This window comes from Pseudopipra pipra, chromosome 7, assembly GCF_036250125.1.
Source record: "Pseudopipra pipra isolate bDixPip1 chromosome 7, bDixPip1.hap1, whole genome shotgun sequence".
NCBI classification, from domain to species: Eukaryota; Metazoa; Chordata; class Aves; order Passeriformes; family Pipridae; genus Pseudopipra; species Pseudopipra pipra.
In genome coordinates this window covers 30,666,304-30,691,769 of record NC_087555.1, presented here as the reverse complement: position 1 = coordinate 30,691,769, position 25,466 = coordinate 30,666,304, and the positions used below count along the sequence as shown (strand labels likewise).

General features: G+C 46.3%; 2 protein-coding genes across 2 annotated transcripts in view; one reads left to right on the top strand and one right to left on the bottom strand.

Moving 5' to 3' along the window:
* The window catches only part of C7H2orf76 (chromosome 7 C2orf76 homolog), a 71,872-nt gene that overhangs the window by 4,411 nt on the left and 41,995 nt on the right, over positions 1 to 25,466 (bottom strand). The gene's annotated exons all lie outside the window — the stretch shown is intronic.
* Positions 24,988 to 25,466, top strand: part of DBI (diazepam binding inhibitor, acyl-CoA binding protein) — a 45,698-nt gene continuing 45,219 nt past the window's right edge. Inside the window, exon 1 of the mRNA XM_064661513.1 lies at positions 24,988 to 24,991. The gene's annotated coding sequence lies outside the window, so the exon portion shown is untranslated. The remainder of the gene's footprint in view (positions 24,992 to 25,466) is intronic.

Genomic DNA, 25,466 nt, shown 5'->3' with positions numbered 1-25,466 from the left:
CTCTTCAGGGCATAGGACTGCATCTCTGGTTTTTTTCATCTGCTCTGTAGAACAATGTATGCAGCAGGAACATTCTTAAAGCTGTTAAATAGATCACAAATAAAACATTTAATCTCCAGTTTTGCAAGTTTACTGAATTTCTTCACAAGACAAAAAAAACCCTCTCATGTAGGTATTAGTAAGAAGCTATTTGCTCACATAAGTAAAAGTTAGGCTAAATAATCATCATGGAAAAGCAGCACTCTCCTTGGAAATGGCATTTATTGAATCACAGAACAGTTCCTGGGGAAGAGCAGTGGAAGCCCATTGCCTGGGATTCTGAGAGCAAGGCTGGGCAAAGCCAGAGACCGCACTGCAGGGCTCGGTACCCCGCTGGCAGGAAGACGAATGAGAAGCCCTAACAGTCTTCTTTATTTTGTTCTTCTATGATCCTTATAAGAGAGATTGATGCTGACAGCATCCAGGTGGTGCGTCCGTGACTCAGCTGTCACGTCACTGCTTACGGCTTAGAGCCAGTGAGTCAAGGAATGAAAAACAGGTGGAAGGAGGAGGAGAGCCCTCCTGAAGTGCTCACCTCCAACCATCTCTTCCTAAGCGAGCGGGGCCAATTGCAGACCACAGGGACATGGGAGAAGGAGAGGCAATGACAGAAGGAATGGCTGGTCACCTCCCTCCAAGGGCAGCAGGGTTGCAAGCCATTCTCCACGCCTTACGTGGTGTGGAAGTAAAGCCTGGTGTGAGTTAATGGACTTCTGTGAGCCAGAAGTGTCCACCCTATGTGGTAGGTCTGAGGCCTGCTGGCTCTTGTAACTGTGCTCTGTAGACAAAGCTGTAGATGAAGTAAATATTAAATCCATCTATTTTAGTTTGCTTTAGACAGAAAAGGCAAAATCACAGATGTCTCGCCATGTATTTTCATCAATAAAAAGTTTACTGCTATGGATCTGATTTCAAGCAACACCCATAATCCTATTCTGAGATCCTCAATGGTGATCTCAAATAGTAACAATAGACACTATTTCTCTAAATACCCAAGAATTCCTAGAATACAGTAACAATCCTCCTTGTAAGCAGACTCCAAGGTTCAGGTGGCTTCTGAGACACTGCCACCTGTCTGGGCAGGTTCACAAAAGAAATCTGCCACACTTGGGATCTAAACCTGAATATTTTTCTTTGTTTGCTTTGCCACTGCCTTGACTGCAAGGCCAGCTTCTTGTAATTCACAGTAGCATAAGGTCAGTGGCATCTCAAGAAGGTGAGTCCTCCACCACTTTCTCTGCCTTTGGGTATGATCAATGTTTAATGCATGGAAATCTCTCCAGGGATGGAAACCTTTTAACCTCCCTAAGAAATCTGTTGCAATGCCTCATAATCTCTACCATCCAAAACCACATTTTCTAGTGTCTGACCTTAATTTCTCTGCTGTAGTTTAAGCCTCCAATTCCTTGTCTTATCCATCATAGACAAAGAAAGCCAGTGATTCCCTCTCTTTCTGTGTCAGCCTTTCACACACTTGACAATTGCCACCTTGCTCCCCTGGCCAGTCCACAATCCAGAAGTTCAGTCCATTCCACATTTTGTCATCACTGTTGTGGATTTTTTTCTAGAGTTCTGGTCATTCCCACTGTTACCCCCTGGACTTTCTCTCATGGTCCACTCTTTTTTGATGTGCAGTGCTCAAGACTGGTCACAGGAGTCTTTGGCCACACCGCTCTATTCATCTATTTCCTAACAGTACATCACTGTTGACTCCTATCCAGCTGGTGAATCCCATCACCTACAAATCCCTCTCTAAAGAGCAATCAGCCCCCTATACAACCCTGAGTCACTTCCCAGTTGTCCCTGCTGAATGACATTCTGGTCCCCTTCTCTTGCAATCCTTGATTTGCCACTATTATTTGGACTTTTCAGCCTCTCCTTCAGCCTGCCAGCTGTTACTATGTGCTTGTAAGTTTAATCAGTGTTCCCTATCCCAATATCAGTGCCTTTACTAGTGATTTGAATAGTACCAGACCTAGATGTACCCATCCCACAATGATTTGGACGTTCCTGCAATGTTAGGAACAGTCTTCCCTAGTTCCCTTCTGAGAATATCTTGTGTAACAGTGTTAAAAGCTTTTTCAAAGTCGAGATATATGGTACCTGCTGCTTTGCTACACACATAAAGAAGAAAATTATATTTGTGAGACACAACCAATTCTTGCCAAAAAGAAGAATATGCTGACTATCGCTTATCCCTGTATCATATGGGTATTGCATGTTTTAGGAACTGCCAAGAAGCTTGTCATGCCTTATCAGGCTCTTGTGCAAAGTGCTATGCAAAATCAGCAACAAAAGACAGATCCTGTTCCAAGAAGTTAACAATCTAATTAATTTTTTTCCCCAAAAGAAAAAGGTATCTGCTTCCTTATCAGACTTCATATCTAGCAAAATGAGAGCATTCATTCTGCAAACCTGTTTTATCACAAAATGAGATGACCATTGTCATCTTGGGACTTCCAAGAAGTCCCAAGCAAGTAGTTATTACCAGCATCATTGAGAGCTATATCTAAGGCTTGGTTTTAACTGCATTAAGCCTTGCTTAAGACAAAGGACATCATCTGTCTACATCCCTCTCACTGTCTGCTCACTCACTGTCTGCTCCACCTAGGATGCAAGTCAGGCAGCTCTTCGGTTTTCAAACCTGACTGCTCCCAGTCTGAGTGACACATCTTATGGTGACACAACTGCTGCAGGGTCTGCAGGAATTGTCTGAAAGCCAAGAGCTCTGTCCAAAGGAAATAAAAATGGCAAGGATATAGTTATGTGAAACGAATGAGTAAAAGGCATAACTCCAAGACTGCAAGGCAAAGTAACTGAGAATATGGCATTTTGCACTGTTCCTGCTGTACAAAGTAAACCAATTTTTAAAAGTGCTAAATCATGGCCACATCACCATTGGCCAATCAGAGCTCAAATCAGTCCAACAGTTTAATTACCTCGGTAGCCTCATCTCCTCGGATGGTAAGATTGACGGAGAGATAGACAACAGGTTAGCAAAGGCATATAGTGCTTTTGGAAAACTCCACAAAAGAGTATGGCGTAATAAACACTTGAAAAGTACCAAGATCAGTGTTTACAGAGCCATAGTGCTGTCTACTCTCCTGTATGGTTCAGAATCATGGGTCATCTACCGCCCCCACCTGCGTCTCTTAGAACGCTTCCATCAACGCTGCCTCCATACAATCCTAAACATCCACTGGTCAGATTTTGTGGATGCATCTGTTCTAGAACAAGCAGCAGTCACAAGTATTGAGGCCATGTTGCTGAGAACACAGCTGCGATGGGCAGGGCACATCTCCAGGATGAAGGACCACCGCCTCCCTAAGATCTTGCTTTATGGTGAACTTGCCACCGACTGCCGCAAGAGAGGAGCCCCAAAGAGAAGATACAAGGACTCCCTGAAACAACATCTCAACCTCGACCATATTGATCAACATAACTGGTCTACTCTGGCCTTAATCAGGAGGCCTGGAGACACACTATCCATAACGCAGCTGTCTCCTTTGAGAACACACGCAGGATCACTCTCGAGGAGAAAAGGCAACGCAGAAAGAACCGTGTCTTGCAGAATATACCATCTAGGGAGTCTTTCTGCTGTGCCTTTTGCAATCGGGTATGTCTGTCTCGTATTGGCCTCATAAGCCACCAGCATGCCTGCAACAAATGTGGATAGAGCCTTCCCAAATCTTCGTTCGCGAAGCCTAGCCATGATGATGAAATCATGGCACTGGTTGTGGCAAGCATCTTGATCTTATTTTATGGGGTGTTTATCTTCACAACCATTATCAAACTAAAGTATTCCAGCCAGATACTCTGTGACTGTATGTTTGCAAAGCACCTGTGACAGCAAAACATGGGCTCTGCTGTTGCTTCTGGAGCCAAAGAGTTAGTAACAACTCATGCTGTTTATATGTGCAAAGCATTTGGAATTAATTACAGATTTGTGCTCTATTTAAGTGTACTTTTAATTACTTTTGATTAGGATAAAGAGGATCATTTTCTTTTACCAATTCTCAGTATATTCAGAACATCTGGAAACTAAAGCAATTCTTTGCACACCAGGTTGTTAGTGTAAACTTTAACATCTTCACAGGAAATGCTCTGTGAATGGGGAATGGCTGAGGCATCGTCGTGATGTGGATGATCTTGGGCCTTAGTGCCACAAAAATGGTTGGACATGCAAACCTTTCCCTACAGTAGACAGACATGATCTGTTGCTCAACCACGCACGTTTGCCCATCTTGTAGGTGTTTAGAGGCTAGAGTGCCAAAAAGTCTAAACTGGAAACATTTATTTTATCCATCCATCTTGCCTTCTCACACACAGCAGCTTTCTGAGATGCAGTGAGAGAGAGGAAAGGGAAGGGAAGGTTTGGGAAGGGAAGGGAAGGCTTGGGAAGGGAAGGAAAGGCTTGAGAAGGGGAGGGGAGGGGAGGGAAGGGACAATGCAATGGGTCCAGTCTCTTCATCTTGGGATCACAACAAGGATATCATCTTTTTATCATGGAAGGATGTCACTACAGCCAGGGATGTAATCCAGACGGGCTGCTGTTGCAGCTGAATGCAGCCCTGAGGCTCTGTATGGGACCTCCCACCACCATGTACCCCAGCAGATCCATGCTGATGGAACTGGGAAGTAGGCATTGATGCCAGTGATTTACTGGGAATGCAGAAGGCTGCTTGTTTTAATATATGGCACATATAGCATGAATGTGTTAATGGAATTTATACTGTAAAAAAATTATGTCCACACAAAGCATAGAATTACTTGGGTAGGATTTATGCAACAGGCATAAAATCCAGTGGAAACAGTCTAACCTTTCTGAGGCTTAATAAGTTTTCTTTTTATTTATGAGAATGTCTTAACTCATGCGAGGTGAATGCCAGAAAAAAACCTATAGATTTAATGAAAACCTAACTCTTGTTATTTATAAACTTTCACAGCTCTATTCTGCTCTTGTTTACATCAGGAGTAAAATTACTTGAAGTCACTGGGCCCAATCCAAAATCAACTACATGGGTCTGTTGAAGGGGTACCAGCACTGTGGCATCAGTTAACCCCCGAATCATTCTAAGAATGAGCAAAAAATGTGAAGAAAAAGATGTAATGAAGAACATTAGAAAATTTGCAATTTTCCTGCTTAGTCTTGCTGTATGTGTTACATTAAATATACATCAAAGTAACACTCTCCAATCCTTGCCTGTGTGCAAGCAGTAAGATGCAGCACTCCCCGAGGGCAGCGGGCTCTCCTGGCCCCCCCAGGACAGGATGGTGCTTACTCCTTGGAGGATATTTATCCAGGTTACTAAAGAAAAGATGATGCTTGAGTAATCACACTGTCTCTCCATCAGTGGCTAAGCCCCACACTCACAGCTTCAGCCAAACTATGACAATGCCTTTCAAAAAATTATGTTCCTACAAATGTAATGAAAATCAGAGAGGCATAAATCTGTGCTCTGGTGAGAGGAAGCAGAGTCTCCCCAAGGGTTAAACTATCTCTGGCAGGACAGGCCAGCCAAGGAGGACACTTTTCAGTCAGCCACCAGGAGTGTCACACACAGGGTGGTGTTTGCAGTGCAGAGGGAGGAGGTGGATGGAGGGGGAGAAATGCACAAATCCATTGGAAAAACAGGCTTCTGTTCTTCATCAGTCTACACATCTTACTCAGTGCATCTAAATCCCACACAAATCTCATCCTGTACTTTTCCGCAGCTGTAGCACCGAAGCATCTTAATTTCTTACAGACACTAATGAATGCAACCTTAAAATACCCCCCTGAGGTCAGCTGGGGTTACTAACTGGAGGTTACAACAAATGAGCTCCAGCAAATCTTGCTCCGGTGGTTTCTGCCACCACCTCATCTGCTTCAACTGCTCCCCAAAGTCACTGCTGCATGGTTGGCAGAGAGGAACTGGGGCTGGCTCCCCACTTCCTCCAGCTTCCCATCCTACTAAAACTAGGCAAAACAACACTGATGGAGGCTGAAGTCTTGTCGAAGTAGCTTGTACATCAGCCCAAATCCCAGCACGTTATGCTAATGCAGAAGAAAATCACATGGTACTGGGCAGAGTGTCTCTGGCCTTTGGAGACCTTGCCCCTGGAAATGAATTTGAAGTGAAACACTGTGTCTTTTCCTCTGGTTTTTAAAAGCAAAGAATTTTTAAAGCTCCTTGAAGAGGAACGGTCGTAGTTTCATGGGGCAGGGAGAGTTCAAGGTTCAGGGTGGGGGCAGCCAGCAGGAGGTGGAGTTGAGGTACCAGAGCCCAGATTTTGCCACTCTGGATGATGGTGAGCCAAACATGGTGCATCCTGCTGGAGAACCAGCCCTAGAGAAAGACTGGACCCAGGCCTTCTCAGTGGGTTTCCCTGCTCTCTCCAGCCAAGGCAAATTAAGGCTAGCTCCAGGCTTTGGAGGAGTGTTCTCTAGCAGGTTTTTGGACAGTCTTATCCACTTGCACCAGGCCACTTCTACTTTCTTTGGTGTTGCCCTTCATTGTATGCCACTTACCCCACTTCTGTCTTACTCGTGTCCTCCCTCCTCCATCTTCTGCTCCACCACCACCTCGGTTCTTTCATACCCCAATTCTCATCCCAGATCTTCAGGCTCTGCACCTCTCCCCACTGTGTCCAGAACCACTGAGGTCTGTCCCCTACACCAAATCTAACCCACAACTCTCATTTAACACTTTCATCCCTGCATTCCACACACCTCACTACAACAGCATCCCAGCATGGTCCATCCCTCCTGCATACACCCCAGGAGCATGGAGGGCACCAGGAAACTGTCCCCAGGCTGTGCCCAGGATCCCAATGGAATGGGCAGGGATCAGGAAAGCCTGGTCACTAAAGGTCTCTCCCATCGCCCTCCAGAGTGGTGCACACAGCTCACAGAGGCTCTGCTGGGTTCTGGCAGAATCCCTTAGGAAAGGAGCTGCTGGGCTCCCCTGGTTCTCTGTGATGCATGTGGGAACTGAAATTTTTCAGGCTTATCACTTCATCCAGTCTGGGGTTGTAAATAGGGATGATACCGCCTGGAGAGCATCCCTGCTCTCCTGTCAAACTTAGAGCTTCCACTCCAAAGAATGGAGTTTCTTCTAGGCAAAACACCCATAGCAACTTCTATAATGTGGGTATATTACCTGAATTTCTCTAAACTTATTCCCAAGAATAACTGCATTCTGTTAGCTGAAAATTTCTATTGTAAATGTACAATGACCACATTTGTACTAACCATAGCATAAAACTTCTATCCAAAGAGCTACTGTTTAATAAAGTTATAATCCAATGCAAACCATAATCTTATTATGTTTAGAGATCTTAACTAGACATTACAGTCTGCATTACTTAGAACAGGGTAAGGATTAATTTCTACATCACTCTATATCACAGAGAAATCTGAAAACAGTGTTCATATTTGATTTATTCTTCACTCCACTGAAACTCCCTTTCAAATCAAATCAGTGTTAGCTGAAAATAATGCTTTGCCACAAAAAAAATAGCATATTCAGATTTGTTCTGCTTCCACCATTTCAGTTATACTTTTCACATTTATTTTGAATGATGCCCTGCAAATCCTACCTTGTTCCACAAAATTGCTTCAGCATCTCCTATCTCCCATCTCTCTGAACTCATCTGTTCTCCCTTTGCCATTATCTCATCAACCTGTGCAACATGGTCATCTCTTGTGTAACACACATTGACCCAGAATAAATAGAGGGAAAATATTAGTAAATGTGATTCTTTTAACCGAGATCTTCCATGTGCTCTCTAAAAGGTGTCTGATGTGGTGCATATGTACATCTGACTTTGAAAGTGTCATTTAGGAGAAATGCCTCGAGGATTCCTATCCTTGAAGTTTGCCAGCACCAATGGCATTTCACTACAAACACATTTAAACAAATGGCAGGGTGGGATGGCTTTTTCAAACTCCCTTCCCTTCTCTCTCACTGCATCTCAGAAAACTCCCTTTCAGGACTTCTACAAAAGGACTTCTGTGTTTGCCTGCTTAAGAGACATAAATATGGAAAAGAAAAGGGTGGAAAATGTAATATGTGACCCATCCATGCTACTGAGAAGTTTTAATTTCCTGTGGATTGCAGCTGGTGCAGTGGTACAGCCCCACATGGGGACAGAATGGGCTTGTTGCTGCAGAAGCAGCGTTGCTGAGCCTGCAGAGCCACCACAAAATCCCTCCTCAATTCCTGTCCCCATTAACAACAAAATATGCAAAACAAAGTTGCTGAAAGGATATAGTGGGCTTTTCTTGGTGATCTGACAGACAGGTTGTGCACAACATTGTGTAAAAACGAAGTTTGGTTGTTTCAAAGATGTAAGATCAGATCCTCATGTCAAGTCCATCTTGTCCGAGCTGCTCTGCTCCCAGGCTCATTTGATTACTTGGTTTCAGTACCACCCTTGTTATTCACCATGCACAATTTTAGACTCTGACAGTGTTTTACAGGACATGTAACGCCAAGGCAGGGGCCTGCCTCGATTAAGGTGGTGACCATGACCCTGTCAACACCGAATCCCATCACTAACTCCTGTGAGGGCACTTGGGATAAAGGTTCTGCAGAACAAGGATCTCAGTCCCTGACCCTTTCTCCCATTTCTATTGGATATTGGTCTATACTGGGTGAACATATATATTTTATAGTCACATTAACTTATTCACCCATGCATGAATTATCTATCCCCCTTCAGCCTCCACAGCATGTGTCTTGCCTCCACCTGCCAAGGTTCCCAGTGCTGGTGTTGATGAAACTGTCTCCCAAAAATAACACACCAAATCCGTTTTGAGAGTCAGGGTGGAGTTTCCCAAGAAACTCAAGGGGAAAAAGTATCAACATAAAACCAAAGCACGGCAGCAGGGCTTTCACCAGCAGCTGTAATAGCACTGAAGAGCATAAATGAGGAGTACAGCCAGAGGAATAACAAAGCACAGCACATCACTGTGCTGGAACAGCAGTCCACAGAGGGGTGTAACCAGTGCCTTTGGCTCCTTCCAACCTCCAGGCACTGATTTGTGCCCTGCTGCAATTTGTGCTGTTGGGTTATTTGGCTCCCTCTCCGTGAACATCCTCCCTGACGGACTGCACTGTGATCCTGCTGTGGCTGCTTGCTTGTAGGTACTGTAACATGAAGGGGCAAAGCTCAGTGTTTAGTTCTTCCATGTGCCTTGCTTGTGGGTTTGGAGTGGTGAAGGTGTGACAGGGGAAATTGCCCTTGTCCTCAGGGCAAACACAGATCCAACTCAAGTTACAGTTCCCCCAGCAGAGTGATGTACATACCTGAACAAATCTTGATTTAGGCCCCTCAGCATCAAAGTGAGAAACAGCTTTAATCAGCCTAATGATACAGAAATGGAAAAAACTTAAAAGACCCCCAAAATTTGAGAGACAGACAAGACTTTTCCAAGACAGTATTTTAAAAATAAAGATCTGAACACTTAAGTGCTTGATTGCTTATACACCCACCCTCTTGCAACAATGAAAAAATTAGGAGGCGAAATAAAATATTTTTTTTAAAAAAACAGAACTACAAACAAATGCTGCTGCAGTGACCAGGACACTTTAGTTCCATGAAGTCATGCTCAGCCCCACAGTCAGGCAGACATAGAGGGACACAGCTGACAGAAGAACTCCAAGGAGGAAAGGTCCAAAAGTTTTATGGTCCAAACCCCTCTGTATTTTGGCCTCCTGGCACATCGGTTGTCAGTGAGGTGACTGAGGGGCAGGGGGCACACAGAAAGATGCCCCAGGTGTGAGGGAGCTGGGCACAGGTAAACACAATTCACCAGCGGTAGTTGCAAAGTGCCACAGAAAGACAGAATCCTGCTGTGGAGCCAGCACTGGAGAACTTCTGGACTTAAACATTGTTTTAAGCAAGCAAAACCCCTGTATGGCTGCTCAGGGGACCGTGACGTGTCCGAAGGCTGGCAGCAGCACCGGTCGCACGTCACAGCCCGTACGCGGAGCTGCTCCGGGCTCCCTTTGAGCGACAGCTCGGCAGTGAGAGCTGAGCTGCACAACCCGTCCTCAACACAGATATAAAAAGAGAAACAAAGCACTTCAAATTTGTCGTTGCCTTTTCTTCATCTGTGCAATCCGGCTCATGCTTTGCTTTAGCACAGCAATATCCTCCAGGGTCTCATAAACCTTCCTGGGAAGCTGTGCCTCCTGCACCACTGCCGTTCCCACCCCACAACCCCAGCACCCGCGGCAGGGCCACTGCAGGGACCCTGGCCCCAAATCCTCCTCTCCTTTTCCCTGTTTCCTATAAGAATTGTCGGCCTTCGGTCAATTCTGACCTAAATGTTTTAATCACCAGGAGAGAGTTCCTGCTTCTGCTTTTATTAATTCATTGACAATTTGGGATGCTTTGCATATTAGCATCAGCTTTACGCAGTGGCCATTAGAGGTTGAACTTGTCACAGATGCATCCCAGTGTCACACCAGTAATCCTTTTCCGAGTTAATTGGCCCAGGCATGCTGCACACACCATTGCATAAAGCTCTGGTTTTACCTCTCTGGCAGAGCCAGCCAGAAGCTGGCTTTGCTCCTGGGCTGATGTCCTTACACTGGCAGCATGGAACCCCCCCGAGCTCGTGTCAGACACCCCATCACGCTCACCGGCCAAGCTTGACACAGCAGGCAGCCTGGAGGGCTGGGTATCAGGATGAGTGCACACAACTAAAAATAGTTCAGAAACTGTGAAACCAGGGCATCCACCTGGATAGCAAGGAAGCGACTGTCTTCCTTCCAGGAGTCACATGCAACCAGTGTCTCTGCAGAGTGAGAGGGAGAAGGAGGATAATTTAGAGCACCCACATCACTGCTGTGCCCTTGGGGAACATCTCTGCACCACCTGCATAGAGACTCAGACACCAAGCCTTTAAATCAGGTGCCTGGAATCAAAAAACATGAATAGCCCTATGTTTTTATTTACTGTGTCCACCATTCAGTAAACAATTTTATTTAGTAGCTCATGTTAGAGAAAAAGAGTTTCTTATAAAAATAGAGCCATAACACCTTTTTCACACGTCTCAGGCTATGTTACATGATAAATTTGGCTGGTTGAGCCTTCACCTCCAGCTACAAAGAGATCCCAGTCTTGCTGCTGGGTATCCCGGGAATTTCATCCCTCCTGGGGTGGGCTGACAGGATCCTCACTGCCCAATGCGACTCCCTTGTATTACATGTGCTGAGTACTGTACTTTGACATCACACCTCTCACCAAATCACACTCAATTTCCTCAACATCCCTAAATCTGTATAGTAGGCAAGCTGATTTGAGCTTTTAAGTGTCTGACAGAAATGGTTTCCTCCTTTCTGCCCACAGCTTTGCTCCCCATATAAAGGCACAAAGTGGTATATTTTGAACACACTAATGCACATCTATAGATGAACTCTATATTATCCTATACATTCGGAATTAAAGATTTATAACCCAATAGCATCAAGACAGCAAATCTACACAGCGACACATCCTCTTTTCTGTTTCTGAATACATTATGCTTGCTTAAATCCCAGGCAACGCCTAGTAATCACCCTAGCTGCGTTTCCAATGGTACCAGCATATATAATGTGGTCACACAAACACACAGAGCTGGGCTCCCCAAAGCTCCAGGTGACTGTAGAAGGACTGACCGACTCCCTGGCCACTTGGGCAAGCAGCAACAGGACCTAGTGCCTTTGCCAGGGCCATGAAGGGAAGGAAGGAGGTGCACTACAGGGCTGGAAAGGGCTGCATATCATCCCTTCCATTCCAAACCCTAGAGTGAATTCCCTGACCCCCATCAGTGCTGAGACACTCCGGGCCATGACAGCTGTTTCAGCCACTCTGTGTTCATGATGCTCAGCTATGGGGATCCTGAGCAGCACAGGTTAATGGGCTGCCCACGTTTCCTAATATTCATGAGCAAACTCTGCCAAGAATGATTACTAGCCCCTGACAAAGGTCGTGCTCTATCAAGGCTCCACGCTTATTGCACTGGGATGTGTTTTCTTTACATTCGTATGTAGCTGCTGAAACTCCCTTATTTCCATGCATTTTACTTCTGACAGAGCATTTCTGTTGGTAAATACCCACTGCTCGGTGCTGAGCACGGCTTTCAGCCACCTCCCTGAAGGGAAGGGAGACGAGGGGAGATAAATCCACATTCAGATATTGGGGTCCCCTGGACCTCAAAGAAAAGGACCTGCAGGACCTCAGCCCGTTCTCAGGTGCAACACTTGCTCTGCAACACAAGGTGCCACGTGTGCTTGGCTCTGCCACCCCCACTACTCGATCTAGCACTGGGAACGGGAATTCATCACTGTACTGAGTAGTTTCAGTTCTGAACAGGCAAGGTTTAATGTGATCAGGAGGAGAAACAATCCTTTGAAATGGAAAGCAAAGTTGAAGGAATGAGTGCTTTTAAGTTACAGGCTGCAAAGCCCAGTGTTGGGGTTCCAAGGCATCCTTGAGACCGGGATGGCTCCTCACCTCACACTCATACAGCTCCACTTGACCTGCTTCTAATCTCACCTTCCCTGCGACCGTTTTTCCAGGAATCTCCTTTTTCTCTCTTATCTTCCTGTATTCCCTGTCCTTTGATCCTCTTTTTCCCTCTTCTGGCCACAGGATGAGATGTTTTTCCTCTCTGCCGGCGCAGAGGCCCCGTTCTCCAGCAGTACCGGAGCTGTTTGTGTGGAGTGCTGGTGACATATTGTGGCTGGGCTGGTTAATCACACGTATTCCCAAGAGCTATCAAAGCTGGTTATATCCAAGCTCTGAGCTAACACACAATACTCATACTGCCCCTGAAAACCTACACAAGCCAGCGAGGGCTGTGGTTATCCATGTGCTCCAGGCTTAGCCCTTCTGCCTGCTGTGGTTAAGGGTTGAAGTCTGAAGGGTTCTACATTATTGATGTATGATTATTTACATGCATAGAGTGTCATTTAACACACTAGGTTGACTCCAAATTATTGTAATTTCAGCTTGAACTTCATAGTATTTGCATGTAACTATAGACCCTGGCTTTGTGTTTAAACTGTATCATTGAATAGAATGGTGGAGCCAGGCTCTTAGGCATTACAAGATAATCATTTAACTGACATCATTATACTGTTCTAAGGCAAGAGGACTTCTAGCATGCTAAAGAACGTGCAAAAATTTCTATATATTTATTTATTAATTGTTATAAATTTTTCAAGCCTGTGTTTATAAATTTTACCAAACCAGAGCCTAAATATACCCCGTGTCAGCCCGTCAAGGGCAGTTGCAGCACCTGCAAGTGCTTCCAGCAGAGCACATTCAGGCTACAGAATAGCTGCACAGTGGTACCCAGATAATATTAATGTCCCTTCTTGTGCCCCCATGCCAAACGATGTTTCAGAACTGTGACATCAAGTAATTTAAATACTGTCAGTTTATGCAGCATCTCAGTTATCCTTTAATAGTATAGTTACTCTTTTCTCAGAAGACCGTGGTGTCTAATCATGTCAGGATTTTCTTAAGTAATTCTGCCTCAGGGTAAAGTATATTTTTTATACAGCAGCAGTGGATCTATATGGCTTTAAGAGGCAGATTCTCCTAACACTCAAGGCCTGGCTTAGAGGAGGCTCCTGAACTGATTCTGTCAAAAAGTGTTTGCATTTTCTTCAGAGTGAGTTAGAAAAGGGAAAAAACCTAAATGCGTTTTGACATTTGTATTTCGAGTGTTATCTGTCAAATATGCCAGGACCAGATCACAAATTTCCTCAAGATTGTCGTGGCTATCCCGCCTATCAATAGCAATCTGGAGCTCATACAGGATGCAGGCAGAAAGGCACGTTGATAGAGTGCAACGACAGATTTCACATTAGGATGGAGGAGGAACAGGGGCAGCTAAAAGTATCTTTAAAATTGCACATGGGTCTTCTCCGTAAGTGAGGTCTGATAGGCCAGTTTGTGAAAACCGGAGAGGAAACAGAAACCAGAAGGCTGCCTAAGGCCAGGGCTGCACTACCTGGAGCTGATCAGTGGCTGATCATCACAAGTCTTTTGTCCCTTACGTTTTCTGATGCTGTGGGCAAAATTATTCTGAAGGAAGCCTTGATCTTTCACTTCCTATTTCTTTGTTATTTTGGAGCAATGGATCTCTTCCAGTCCCCATTTCTCTGAAAGCAGGTAGGGGCAGAGGGACTATGCAGAGAAAGTCAGGCAATGCCACCAGGGCTGAGGGATTCTGAGGAGCAGAGAGATCCTGGGATGGGCATCCCCACCTCCTGCAGAGCCCCAGCCTTGAGAAGGACTGCAGCACTGACCCGGGTACCTGCTCCCACAGGACAAGCAGCACTTATGCAGGACACCCAAGAGCAACCTTGCATATGTCCATTCAAAATCAGTGGCAGCAGAGGACAGAGGCTGCTTAGATTTTACATTGTTTAATCCCCAGGTTTGTTATTGATTCTACCTGTGACATTACACAAAAGCCTCCACTGACTACTTGACCACTCAGGGTGATTTCTGATATACCAGCATCCATCAAGTCAGATCTGTCTCAAGGTGATCTGCCAGCTCTGTCCCTCCATCACACAGCATGTGGCTGCTTCTAAAGCACCCTATTCTAATACTCCAGTTAAATACTGTGGGGAGGGAGTCCTGCACGTCCTGTTATCATATGAAATTAAAATTCATTGTCCTGGTTGCATTCCTAGGTTTAATGTATTGGCACTGCTAGCAAAACATCGAGGTGCCACGCATTGTATTAGCTACACTGCTTTGTAGATGAGGAATGCACAAACTGATGGCACACTGTAGTCCAATATTAGAGCAAAAATGCCAATGAAATGTAATGCTGTGTACAGAGATGTGAGGTGTTCCCAGGTGTACTAATAGTCAGGCTGAACTTGCAGGGAAGAGGTGGTGGTGTATTTGTTACTGAATATTCTTGAGATCCCATGTGGTAAAGTGATGCTGGTCTGTTTGACCATGGGTGATGTTATCCTCAGCAAGGGCATGCTCGTCCCAAGGTCTTTCGGGGATCATCAATATCTTGAGTCCTACTACAGATACTGTCAGCAATTTAATTATGGATACTCAATCACTGGTGGTGGATTAGCTCCTGGTCTCCTCCAAACACCAGCATGCACCTGCAGCAAAAATTGATTTTCATCCCAGCTCCCAGGTAGCTTTGATTTCCATACAGTTGTCTCTGCACCCTGAATACCTTTCAATCAAAGCCAGGTGGATGGGCATAGTCTTCAGCAGGTGTTTGCTTCTCACATAGTGAGTCCATTTTCAGAGCCAGGGCAGAGCCCACAGGAAATATTTGGCAGTGGACTCCATTTTTGCAAGGTTTGAGATATTGCATAAATAATGAGCTGAGGGACTGGTTCAACATGCAATATTGCAGGAGGCACCATGGTCCCCCTGTGCCTATGACACAGAGTGTGCTATATGTGCCATATGCATCTTGCTTCCCCCAAGGTTTCTTAGGGAAAACACTCTGCAGGGCACCAGATCTTAAAAGTACTTGACACTCAGAATCAGCTTCTTTTCCTCCCATTTTCATTCCAACCTGGTCCTGGTTGCTTCTGTCCCCACAGCTTCTAACTTATGCTGCACACAAACATTAAGTTTATGTAATTTTTCCTCTTCAGTGGGTCAAGATATTTGTCACTGACACCATGAACAGGAATTACTGGTCGTCACAAGATTGATGGAGTCCCCAGAGGCCAGGTGGGACAGCAAGGTGGCTCACAGGATGATTCCTAGGATATAGTTACCATCTATTTCATAGTATTGATAGATATGAATATCAGCTGTGCACCTGTTATGAATAGTTTACTAAATTTAAGGGACTTCTAATACCCATGTTTTAGCTGTAATTCCATTTTCCTACCAAAACCTAACATCTTCTGAATCCTATGTCACTGCTGACAAAAACAGCTCCTATTTCTCCATTCAAAAGAGGCAAAAATAACACATCAATAATAAGAAATATAAAGGGTATATTTATTTTTTAGCATCATCAGGATGTCAGGGCCAGGATATAGAAATGGAAGCAAGGGCTATGGTACAGCCTTGTTGCCTGTGCTGCTGGGAAGCATCATTGCAGAGCAGCATAGAAACACTTCTCTATTTTATTTATTTTGAAATCAGAGGGGTTTACAGGCATCATAACCCCAGGGAATAAAACATATGTAGCAGTAAGGGGCAGTTTGGCAGCTTGGCAGGAGCAGCTCCAGAGAGCAGCAGGAACACTCGCTGGAGCAGTAAGCCAGACTGTCTCGGGCAGGAGCAGCCCAAGCACTCAGCCCTGGAACAAAACTCAGTGTTTCTGCTCCAAAAAAGGCTCACAGATCATGCCAGCACAGCCAGAAATCTCCAGTCAGCCCTGCACCTCCCAGGACTGCCCCAAGATCAGCCCAGCACTGGCCTCCAGGCTCACCAAAACAGCCCTGGAGATGTGTGCTGCAGACAGATGTGTCAGCAGTGGGGAATGCACTGACAGCCTAAAGGAAAAAATCAGGGCAAGGGCTGGACATTTTAGGACATTCACTATCACTGGACCCAGATACCATCTTCTCCCAGCTGCAGAAATGGCTCCTTGCCCAAGATCCCAGGGTGCAAATCCTGAGGAGCAATCTCATAATTTCAGGAACTCCTTCGCATCAGAGCATGAACCAGGCTGAAAATGATGCTGATCACCACAAATTCTCCAGATGTCCCTCTGTCCAGCTGCAAATACAAACAGTGCAAGTTCCCTTTAGATGTGAAATAATGTGAATAAGACAACTCCAGAAAACCTCAACAAGGTCATCCCAGGACATGCCTTAACCACTTCTAGTGCCTTGCTAATGAGTAAGATAAATCTTTAAATCATGTATCTGCTTTCTCACTAGCTACTTGCAAAACACCCAGATCAGTGGAAAATCTGGGCTCTGCAGCCCACGAGGGAGATGTCAACCTACTGGACAGCACAGAGCTTGTTCCTGATGTTGAAGAGGAGGAACAGACACCACAGGAGACGAAGGGTTGTCCAGCAGCATGCCAAAGGCTGGATGCTCAGTACCCTGTGCCAGTGCATGACCAGCCTCTTGGGATGGGACATGGTCCCAGCCTGCTCTGTCACCACTGAGCTGAGCTGGGGACTCACAGAGACACTTTTGTATCTGCTTGAAAATACATTAAACCCTTCCTCTTGATGGACACATTTGCAGTTTAAATAGTTATGTCCTCTTTATTTCACTCTGAGGTTTAATTAATATATAAATCAAATGCTTATAAAACTCACAAATGCTTGGGAAGATGTAAAATTTAATTAGTTTGCCCACACAACTCCATATGTCAATTGTTAGCTCAATTACTCTTTGCCATGAAATACTGACTGCACTTTCCCATATTAGTAATTTCCCTCTATCTTGGAGTCATGGTTAATCAACACCCTGAACTCAACACACACACTTGTGCTAAATTAAATATTGAGCACAAGGAGCAAGAGCCTCTTTAATGAAACCACAGCTGGATTTTGCTCAGAAATGAGATCCCCGCACAATATTGGGGCAGAGGATAATCCCTGGGGCACGAGTCAGGTTATCGCCCTGCTCTGGGATGTGCTACCAGACCTGCTTGCAGGAGGTGCACTACCATGCTCATGCTTTTCCATGGAGTGCTGGAGGAAACACATCCCTGTCTCTGTTTTCTTGGGATGGGAGAGGGATGGAGCAGATTCTGGTTGGTCAGGGACTGGAGGAGGCGAGGGGAGCCTGAGAATGAAGTGTATGGCAGGATGGGCGAGAAGGGGCAGGCAATAGATACCCTGTCATTGGCTCAGGTGTGTAGTGAAGAAGTGCAGCTGTGGCAGCCAAAGACAGGGACGAATGACCAGTGTATCCATTAAATTCACATTAAAATCACATTTAAGTCAGTCCCCAGTCTGACAGCCACAGTCAGTACAAAGGAGCACCGCCACTGCATTTATTCATATTTCAAAATTTTCAAGTGACAACAAAATGTCAAACTTATCATCTGGAAAGGGTCGAGCCCGTGGCCTGCCTCCTCCCCATCCTCATCCACAGAATGAGGGCTCCGATAGCCCCCTTGGCTCGCACAACTGAGCTCTGTGCCGAGCCGTGCCGGCTCCTGTGCCCGCAGCTCCCTCCCCGACCAGCCACGCCACAGGGTGACTTGGAAGTGACCTTTGTTGGCTCATCCACAGCACCCGGCGCACTCGGCTGCTCCCGGCACAACAGTCAGCCAGTGGCACCGTATGGGCTCCCAGACGGGCCCATCCCACTGAGGACGGATCCTGCCCGGCTGTGGGAAGCAGGGGGATGTGGCCGTAGCAGCCTCACCGTTGCCGATGGGACTGTTGAGTGGGGAGGAGGGTGCTGATGGCTGGATGTGCTGTAGCAGAGGGAGCAGCAGCCAAGTGGAAATTAAGAAAGCTGTGGAGGGATGCACTAAACCATTTTGCCACTTTCAGGAGAACTCCCGTGGAATAAAGATGCCTCTAAATCTAAAAAACACTGTAAATTAAGCTCTTATTTTTCCCATTTGTGCTACTTGCCTGTGTATAATTTTCCTGTTTGTGCTGTGAATACGAACTATTTATTTTCCTTAAAACTATTTTCTTACTCCTTTTGCTTTCAGGAGCTGAGCCCAACCACAACCACCATACACAAGCTGCCTGCCCCTGTGGCTTCTGCTCGGAGCCACTTGCACCGGGTTTTGACAGTCCTGGAAAGGTTCCTTCCACTGCCTTTCCTAAGGAAAATGTCCACCTGTCACTGACCCCTCTGGTTTCCCCTGGGGTTTGGGTTTTGCTCCCCCTCCATAAGGTGGGAAATGCAGACCTTGCTACCTGAGACCTACCTCGTACCTGAGATGATGCTGGGAAGCCATAAGTCTTGGATCAAACTGTCCCATTTTACCATACATACTTCAAATCTCCCCTAAGCCCATGAGATCAACTGAGTATATCAACCATTTCCATATGCACTGTGACCATCTCAAAAAAAGTTATAATTTCATCAAGTGTAAAACCACTTTGAGGGTGGTGGTTGGGGTCTTTTTTATAAGTTATCCTATATAAACAGAGCTGGAACCCAGATACAAAATAAAATAATTTTTAATCCTCCTTCTGCATTCTTCAGGCAATCAGCTTGTTTCTTTAATTCAAATTAGCTCTTCATATTCAAGTCTCATTCTGTTTAATCTTATTTTTCAATTAAATTCAGTTGTCTGTGATCTTCTTAACTTCCAATGCTTCCCTGCATGTCTAATACAGACAAATTTTGCACTTGTTCCTTTCACATTCCTTTTTTTTTTTTTTTTCCAAGCTGGTGACATTTTGCTAAACAAAACCAATTTCCAGCAATGGGGGAAGAGCAGAGCCATGGCTTGGTCTGATCTTGAAGCATGTCTGTGTTGCCCATACACAAGTGATGGCTACTAAAAGGCACTGCTGGGAGGGGAAATGTGTCTTCCACCAGTTACCTGCCTCTGCTTGATGTTGGAGCCAGACATTACCCCTGGTCAGGATGGAGGGAGCTGGGGAAAACCAGGGCCATTCAACAGAGAGGGAAAGGAGCTGACAAAAGGAATGAGAATTTTTGGGACAGTTTTTTGTACAGCTGTGAAGGGCCCAGAGAGCAGAAGAACCACCTTGGTGCTGAAGCTGCCACCCATCAAGAAAACTGTTGGCAGTGGGCAGACTTCAGAAAATACTTAGTAAAGGGGTCATGGAAGAGAGAATCACAGAATGGTTTGTGTTGGAAGGCACTTTAAAGATCTTCTCGTTCCAACCCTCCTGCCATGGACAGGGAAAACTGGCTGCTCAGTGCCCCATCCAACCTTACCTTGAACACTTCTAGGGATGGTGTATCCACAGCTTCTCTGGGCAACCTGTGCCAGTGCCTCACCACTCTCACAATGAAGAATTTCTTCCTAATCTAAACATGTTTCAGGATAAAGACAGGAAAGCTGCAGCAGCCCAAGGATAAACCTGAGCAATGTATATTGTCAGCTACACCTTTACCTCGCCGCTTATCTGACACAAAAGGCAAAAGGCAACTGGAAGCACTCTGCCCTGCCCAGTAACCACAAGACCTGGCATTTGCAGGGGAAGTGCTCCTGTGGGATTTGCTCAGTTATTGCATTTAGGGGTGTTTTGCTGCTTTCACGCTGTAGCAAAGTCTGGCTGTTGCACCGTCAGTGTTGTCACAATGCTTTCAGCGCTTCTGGAAAGGTTACAGGAACCAGAGGACCAGAGATCAGGTGAGAAATTCAGTTTCCACCACCTTTTTTAAATACTAATAAATGCTGGTTATGATAAAAAAGCTAGAAACAGCCCCCAAGTGTATTTCAAAGACGGAAAGACCAGAAGGCAAGAAAAAAAAGTCCTCCAGTTTTATTATTTCGTATAATCAGAGTATAATTGGAGAGCAGACGCTGTCTGTAGCACACTGCCATTGGGGACTCCGGATTTCTAATAAGAAACCCATGGGGGAATTAAATGCTGTTCCAGTGGTGTTCTGGCTGATTTACAGGGATGCACCTGGAGCCAGAATCCATGCCCCGAGTTGCTGTACTTCACCAAAAGCAAAAAATTTAGGTGCCATTTGTAAATCCCTGCAAAAACTGGGTCTGCAGCGGGAACAGCAATAGCCCTTTAATTATAGAAGTGCTTTTGGGAGCTGTGATAATTAGGAGTTTCCGGTGTTCTGGAAATCAAAGTGGTTTCTATTCTCTTCTTTAATTAATTCAGGCTTTTATCTGTGAAATTGGAGATGAATTAAGGTTCTGCTCTAGGCAAAGGGCAATGATGCTTGTGCAGTCCCTGGCAGGGTAAAGCCACTGGACCCCCGTGATGGTGATGTCACTCACACTCCAGAATCCCTGGCCTCTGGTTCTTGGTATTCTGGGGAATGAAGGGGAAAGGCCAGAGGGTGACATTCCTCAAGCAGGACTTGCCACAGCACACACGTATCACAGGGACCTGCTGCATGGGGGTGTGCATCCGTGTATCTGTGGCAGAGGACAGCCTGCCTGCCAGCGGGAATTCATGTGCAGCAGATAACAGACATCCAGCTTTATCAGCTCCCCACACGGAACAGGGAGAGCCAAGCTGCGTAAAAATCGCAAGATTGGTATAAAATCATGATTTTTTTTTCCCTGTTTAAAGGAAATTAGTGTTATAGGCCCTTTTTGTTTCACCCTGGGAGGGGTTGATTTTGGGAGGTTTTCCCCGGCAAAACCCTAGGGCTGGGAAATCACAGTGAAAATCCACATGACTGTTAAAAGATGACAACAGCAGTATGGGATTTGTGGTAAAATCGTGTGATATGACCAAAGCAAATACCTCCATGATGTGAAATCGTACATGCAGGGGTGCAAGAGAGAGGTTTTCAACTGTAAGTAAAGCTCCAGCTGATGGGATGACATTAGTGCTGGAAACAGGAGGATCTACCACCCACCAAAGCTAAACCCAGTGTTTTGCAATTAAACTCCGCAGCTAATAAACCAAATTCAGCCCTGACAATGTTATCAAGGAGCTCCCTGGAAATGATTCTTTATGTCAAAGTCTATTTTTAGATCAAATAAATCCAGATCCATCCTGGGCAAGTTGTGCTCCAGTTTGTGGCATCTCCATACCTCACCATTTCCCATGCAGTGAATTCTGCTGTGGGTACCCAGACCACGGGCTCAGCACCAGAACCATGCCCCAGAGCAGCTTTGTGCTGGATTAAACAGTTTTCCCAGAAAGAAACTGCATTTCTACATTCACCTTTCTTGGCTTTTGGTCTTTTTCTCCTTTTCCTACTAGATGGCGCCTGCATGACAGGCGGAGACGAGCCCCGGCACCGAGCATCTCTACCGTATCTCCTCCGTGAAGGGCCGATAAATTACACTTTTCTCTGAAAAGCCGGGCAGTTATGAAAGCGATAACCTGCCGGGAGCTGATTAGCAGCGGGAAGCCGTTTTCTGGCAGCACCACGTTAACTGTTCTTTCCGACCGACTTCCCCAGGGGATGCCGCCAGACCCCGGGGAGGGGCACGTGGCCCAGCCCAGAAGTTGAATCCGCGGTACTCCAGATGTGCATAAGCCCTGTACGGACACTTCCAGCCCGAGCATCCTCCTGAGCACCCTGAGCACAGCTGTGTTGCCAGGGTGCTCAGGAGGATGCTCGGGCTGGAAGTGTATGGCACGGCTGTGCAATCACCCACATTCAGCCACATCTCACCTCAGCAGCCTGGCCCAAAAATCAGGCATTTCATTAGTACCTCTGGATCATCAGTGAGAGACACGTGGCTGACAGTGTGATTGGTGTGATAGGTGACAGATTGTTGGCGTGGCTGCAGACCTCCACTGACTTTTAGCACCATACAGCCATCACCAGTGCACAGCTCTGAGGTGGGAGCAGGGCTGTAGGGGTACAGTCCATCCCTCCCCACCTGGGATACTTTTTAGGAGGGACACGGCAGTGCTTTGTCATGCCTGAAACCTGCCCACAAGTGGCTTCCCTCTGCCTGCTCCCTCCTTGCAGCTCCATGAAGATTCAGCCAGGTCTGTCCCCAGAGCTGTCAGGTGCCAGCATCACTCCCAGTCCTTCCAGATGACCCCAGCAGAGTTGAGGAACAGCATAAGCTACTACTTCTTCACCCAATAAAGATGCTGTTTGCCCACCTTCAATTTCACAGAGCCATCACAGCTCCCTCCGTGCCCATTTTTGCAGTCCCCAGCTCATTCCCCTACACGTGCCCTCTGTTTCACAACCGCGCCGAACCAATTTCTGGCCTCTGCTCACTGGCAATAATTAACCACACATTATTGATTCTACCCTGCCAGTATTGTACACACACCTTTCCAGCCCCTCGGCTCCTTTCCAGGCTCGGCAGTTTCGGCACTGATGGGCCACATGCCAGCCCAGAGTACCATGAGGGCAAACCCTGCTGTGCTTATAACCCAATTTCCCAACCCAAACAGTATCCCGGACCCCAAGAAAGCAGATTCCAGCCCAAAATGCAGCTCTGGGAAGGCCAAAGGCGGAGGTATATTTACTGACCGCCCTGCCAAATAGGTTGGTTTGCCAATGCTAGGTTTGCCAATGCTAAGTTTGCCACTTACTATGTCTGGATTTCAGAGGAAAGTGGAGTCATTCCCTTGCCATGACATTGCAAGTGGCAGGGTGAGGTGATGTCCCCAAGCTCTGCTTTTATCACAGGGTCTGCTCAGGTGCAGCCACCGCTGCCCAGCGCTTCTGCATCCCTGGTGTCCTCCGGGGGTACACCAGACCTTGAGGTGCCACATGATGCACCCAAGGGAGCCAACAAGCGGAGAGGGGCACAGGGAGGTTTGGGGATCACTCACTTTGTGTCTGGGTGCAACAAAGCCAGGGAATGCCCTGGGCCACCATCCCTATTGATTAGGTGTGGGACAGGAGCTGTCCTGGTGCACCCCTTCACACTGTCACCTCAGATGACTTGAGCATCCCAGCAGGAGCCCCAAGACACTGTGGGAGTTGGGGACTCCTCATGGCTCCCTGGCCTGGCAGCCAGGAGCTGTCAAGGTTCATCTGCTCACCAGAGCCACACTGTGCTGGCATACAGGCACTGGCAGAACCTGCCAGCCCCAGCCCTGAGCAGATCCAAAGCAACTGCCCAGCCTTCTGGGGGGGAAGAACAGGGAGGAGGGGGTGCAGCTGGTACTGTGGCTGAGGGGACGACAGGGCACAGCCAGATGGGCACAGGGACACAGATGGTGCTGACAGAGAGTTGCAGTTCTGACCAGTGAGTGATGGGCCAGGATAGATGAATGCTGTGAGAAGAAGGGTCCAGATGACACAGGGAAAAGCCCTTGCTCAGGACCAGCAAGGAGAAAGGGGGGAAAAAAAACAGATAAAGATACAGAAACACTGGCCAAGTCCAGCACAATCCCATCACATTGAGTCTCTCTGGGTAGAAGAGAAATTAAGCCAACTTGCAAGGCCATATCAGGTCATCTCATCAGAAAGACAGTTCCCAAGGGAATTTCTTGAGCAAAAAATAAAGTTAGTCAAGGTCTGGGAGCTGGGGAGGCTTTAGCTACCTACTGAAATGGCTGGAGGCAAAATAGAGCTGCAGGGTTTAAACCATCCAGCAAAGGGGTGGCGTGGACAGGGTTTGAGGAGACAGGTGTAAAACAGGTGTTTATTCTGAGATGTTTCTCTGTGACAGACAGGTGGAAAAGCAGAGTATGTTTTGGTGAAAGTGACGGGGATAAAATCTGCAAAGTTTGCTAATTTACAAAAAGGAAATCTTAAAAAAAACAAATCAAATGAAAAAAAAAACAAACGCAAAACCAAACACACACAAACAAACAAAAAAGAAGTAGATTTCAGCATTTCAGGAACTCCAGTGGTCATTACCCACCATGGAAGTGATCATAAACCTGTGGCCTTCACCCATGCAAGGGAAAGGTACAGAGGGAAACCAACCTGGTGCAGCCATGGCTCTGCAGAGACCTGAGAGATCAGAGGAAACTGTAAAATGAATTGTGATGACCAAGGCAAACAAGGCAATGACTACAGGTTCTATAAATAAATTGAAAGGCAAAATTTGTCATTTACATAATGTGGGAGAGAAGGTAACAACATACATAAGGCACAAGAGAGTTCAACAGTTTCTTTCCTTCAGTCTCCACAGAAAGGTGATTGTGGCATATAAATTATTATTAAGATAGGCATGAGGAGGCAGGGGCAAGAAGGAGGTAAGGAGTAATCTGGATCTCTCAGCTGCATTCAGTCACAGATGGATTTCACAGAGGCATGATTAAGTACAGTTGTCCCAATGATCCTCCTTCTCCTAACCATGCCAACAGGTTTTCTCACCTTTCCAGTATTGTCCAGTACCCAAGGGACTCACAGCATCTCAAAGTTTGCAGCTTGAAAATCCCAAGCCTCTGGAGCTCTCATCCAGGGTCCAAGCCACCGGGAGCCACCAGTGGGAGCTTTCCCTAGCAATCTCATATCTTTGCTGCACCTTCCCCATATTAGAAGGTTTCTATATCTCTCACTCCTTAGATCTGAGAAGGTGGTGAGTGCCCTTTCAGGCTGGGACAGCCCTGGCTGGCAGCTGACCAGGTTTGCAGGCAGCACAGAGGCGGGAGAGGGGGGATGTCTGTGTAGGGCAGCTGGTGACAATGGGCTGAGATCATTAAAATCATGGCCTGCTCAAGAGAGAGGAAAGAAGTGGGGTTTGTTTCATCCTAGGAACACACATCCCATGTGCAAGGTGGACACAGAAGGGATGGTAGTGAGCAAAGATTAGGAAAAGTCTCCTAACTGCAGGGACTAAACATCCTCTGCCCAGGCTACAAATACAGATCACATCAGCATCTCCCCAAATATGCCACAGTTTGGGACATGAAAGAGATGAAACCATCCCTTCAGGTCCCTCCCCTCCATGCTCCT